The sequence below is a fragment of the Octodon degus genome, unplaced genomic scaffold, assembly GCF_000260255.1.
Source record: "Octodon degus isolate 3935 unplaced genomic scaffold, OctDeg1.0 scaffold00572, whole genome shotgun sequence".
Lineage (NCBI taxonomy): Eukaryota > Metazoa > Chordata > Mammalia > Rodentia > Octodontidae > Octodon > Octodon degus.
Genome location: NW_004525148.1, coordinates 26,251 through 30,868, shown reverse-complemented (window position 1 = coordinate 30,868; position 4,618 = coordinate 26,251).

Genomic DNA, 4,618 nt, shown 5'->3' with positions numbered 1-4,618 from the left:
AGTCCTCTAATCCTACTTTTTCTTCAGGAATCTGCACAATGATTTTCATAGTGGTTTTACCAGTCTGTACTCCCACCAACAGAGGACAAGTGTTCCTACTTTCCTTCAGCCCCTTGAACATTTGTTATTGGCTGACTATTGGATGATAGCCATTCTTTCTGGGGAGATATGGAATCTCAGTGTTGTTTTAATTTGTGTTTCTCATATGACCAATGTTGTTGAATATTTTTTCCATGTATTTATTTTCCATTATTATTTCTTTAACTGAGAAGTATGCATTCATCTCAGAACCCCATTTTTTTGATTGTCTTTGAATTTTGGGGGCCTGATTTTTTTTAATTCCTCATATATTCTAGATAGAAATCTTTGTCTGCGGGACAGTCAGCTTTTCAACTTTTAAAAAGTGTAAATTCTAGTGAGTAGGAAAGTGTAGCAAATTGTGATTTTAATTTACATTACTCTGATATGAAAATTTACATTATTTCAGATAAGAAAACTGTTGAGCAACTTTTTCACGTATTTATTCTCCATTTGCATATTTAATTTCATAAAGTTTCTATTCAAGACTTGTTCATAATTATTGTATGTTTCAATTTGTGTGATATCAACCTGCAAACTCGTATATATCATTAATATATTGAGCAGTTGAACATTAGTCAGATATATACAATGGAAGTACTTCTTAATTTTCTGTTTTATTCCCAAGGCTTTTCCTTTCATTCAAGACATACTTTTAATTTACTGAAATTTTGATAAAACTTAATTTTTTTTACTGGTGTTAGAAATTGAATCCTAGGACTTTCACAATGAACTATGTCTGCAGTCCTTTTCGTTTTTATTTTGACACAGGATCTCTAAGCTTCCCAAGCTGATCTCCATTCCCTGATCCTCCTGCCTCAGCTGACTGGCTCATAAATCTTCTCTTCCTCTCAACAAATGTGCATTTGTTCAACCTGTGATTTTGAAAAGGAAATAGTCTACCAACTTCATTATTCCTTACTCCTTACTGATTCTCCACAAGCACCACTGGATTCAGAGAACAGGATATATACGCTAAATTAAAATAATAAAAAAAGCTTCCTGGATGCAGTTTCTAAGTAAGCCTGGGTGACAAAAAAGAATGTTAAAATTTCAGTGCATTTCCACAATGGTTTTATGGCCTTGGGTACTGTGGAAGGCATCATAGATTAATTGTTTTTCCTCAGAGAAAGATGGAAAAATCATACTTTAATAAAATTTTATATGAACCATTTTAGATGAATATAAAACTCCAAATACATATCTGGGTGAAGGAAGAGTCTTTCAGTTTAACAAAGTAATGATACAGTTAAAAGCTGCAAAGATTTTATCTATAGTTTTTTAAGGCAAGGATTATGGCAAAAAAACTCATCTATTTTTCAGAATACAGAAGATTGTTGCAGAGGAATAAAAATTCATACTAAACTTTAAAAACAAGTGCTGAGTAATGTGTTGTATTAGGAATAAAATTGTATTGCTGCATATAGTCCACACAATTTACAGAAGAACATCTTGTACTTTCACAGCTATGCCTGATTGTGTAACACAAATAAGCACTGGCTTCTTCCTTTTTTATTAATTTTATTGGGAAAATAATTGCAATGAGACAGTTTCAAACAGGCTGGTAGGATAGTTACAACAATTAATACATTGTATATTGTTGTTTTCTTAGTGGTTATTCATAGCTCAAAATGCAGACATGACATCCTGTCCAAACAATATTAGTACAAATCTTTCTACTCATTGAATTAAGAGAAAGTAGTTATATATCTATCCTATTTTGAATATATGGATACAAAATGGTCCTTCATTTGTATACCCTTTTTTTGTTTAGTTTGTCAGAGAAGGGTATTCCATTGTCATTTAACTATTGTAGGTGCATGAATTCAGCAAAATAATCCAATAGAGTCCAGTAGTCCATAATAGTAGTGGATTTTCCATAGAACTGGCAATGTCAGAAGTTGCTGTCTTGAACTTTTTACAGCTCAGCATATTAATATGGCTTTACTTTTTATATTTAATTTTTATACTTTTCTGCTGGATGGTTAAGACCAAGATAAAGCAAGATTTATATATCAAGAAATGTAACTTTTGTATCTGACAAGATCAGTCAAGTCCCCTCAGAACTTATCCCGAAACCCTGTACCTCAGTTTGCAGATCCTTTATCCGTGTCAGCTATGTGGATGAGTCACGGCCATTGCTTGACCAACTTGATCTCCGTGAAAGCCAGAGAGAATGCTTTCCCTCCCTGTGACTCTCCTTAAGCACACTCTACATCATCGATTGCTTTCCTCTGTGGCCCCATAATCTCCTTGATCAGAAAATTTGGGACATCATCGAGTTAAATGATGTTACAGTATAAGGTCTCCTATGTCCTGAGTCCTTGATAGGCAAGAGCCAAAATGTTAACTGTCCTTGCAGCCCTTCTTTTTCTCTAATTTTTGGTCTGCAAACTTAGGTTGTTAACCTTCCATAAGAAAAGCTTATTATCACCCTACAACATATGCAGTTGGTTTTAACCTTACAGTCTGAATATTAAACATCTTAGGCATAAGATGGAACATGTATTTTTCATCAAGTATTGATATGTTAAACTTTGTCTCTGCAGAATATGGAAAAAGAATTAAAAAATAAAAAATATTTTTAAAAATATGATTAAACAGTTACATATTTTAACACAGAAATTTAGAAATCTAACCATGTACATCATTGTAGCATGATCGTCCTGTGACACTTTTTTCCTGTCTTTTTTTTCATTTATTACCCTTTTTAAAAAAATTTACTTGAGATACAATCTGGCCATAATTGATATGTCATGACAAGCAGTACATATTTAGAAGACCAGAATGACAGGCATTCTTACCCTGACTAACTATATATGCTGGTACCTGTGAGCTGAGCGACTACACTGAAGATAGTAATGTGTAATAGTGGGGTCATGCTTGGAATGCCTGTCATTCTGGACTGGCTTCTTCTTTGAAAGTAGTGTCACTAATATATCTTTATTTCAATGGTGGCATGCAGATCAAAAGATTTTAAATTTAAGAAATATCTTTGTCCTATAATACTTCAAAACTCTGGATGTAAATATCACTGTCTTATCACGATACTGTATTGAATATATATCCATTGAATATCATAGTGTACGTGAATAAGTAAGCCATGGACGGACTGCCTCAACTTGTTCTGAGTCTGGCTTCTCAAGAGCACCCGTGTGTCCATGTAGATTGCCGTGCCAGCTTATGGACAATAAACTGAGGCTTTTCCTACATAGAAGTGCATTTGTAATTACTGATGTCACTAAAACTGGCACAAAGGAAGCAAAAGAGCTTGGTTCCTGGTTTCTTTCTTTCTTTTATATATTATAAAATTATGAACTTTTATTTTGCTTTCCAGTTTACCTTTACCAATTTCTACTTAAAGTTATATATTAGCACTCTTATTCATAAGACTTATATACAATATACAAATTTGTGTATCAAGAAATTTTAAAGATTTGAAAACTTCAAAAAATTTTATGATAAATCATTTTTTACTACTATGCATTTTCTCTGGTAAGCAAATAATCTCTGATATTTCAAAGCTTGTGTCATTCATAAATGTTAACCATAATCAAGGATTTCCATATTGAACAAATTAGACACCCAAGTCAGTAAGAATATAAAGGCAGTTACTGGAGTGAGCATTATTTGTTGGCTGCTTGAAATATTTATGGCTTTTAATTATTTTATTGTGTGCCAGCAATTTATGTTTGGATCCTGAGACAGACTCACATGCCTTGGGAAGTGTATGCTTGGCTCCTGATAGATCAGTTTTATTTTTTTGTTTTGGAGATTTTTCTTTAGAGCTTAATTTTTATAAAACATTTTCAGGACCAGGGATATAGCTTAGAGGTACAAGTTCCTGCCTGCAAAGCGCAGGCTCCTGAGTTTGATTCCTGGTACCAAAAATAAACAAACAAAATTATTTTCAGAAATATAGTATTCAACCAGTTTTGCATACCACCTAGAAGATATGCCAGCAACCAGCTTAATTTACTGGCATATATGTCATGAAGAATAGTATATGATTAATGGTTAGAATGTGGTCATGATTACACTAAAAATCAGAATTTATAGCACAAAGACCGACAGAATATTAAATTTATATTACTGAATTATACAAGAGTATAAATGATGTGGCATGATTTAGTATTTTCCAAGTTCAAAAATATATTCTGTATTCCTTGATTTTAGTTACTTACTTCATTATATCTTATTCTTTTTCATTACTGTGGACCATTTGGGAGAAAGAACAAACAGTATATAAATTAAACACTCATTTAAGGAAGAAACAGAGTGGCCAGGGGCTATAGGGAAGACTTTGTACACCCGGGAGTTATAAACAGAAGGACAGGTAGACAATGAAATTATAATTCTTCTTACTATTGTTATCTTTAACTGTTTTATAAGTATTACTTAAAGTATTTATTCTAATATGTATGAATCTTTTCTCACCACACATTGTAGTTTTGGGAAAATAGTTACTGAAACAACTCTGTATCAGTTATTTCAGATGCCCAGCAGATGTGTGCTACAAATTTCGTACAGAATCTTTTTT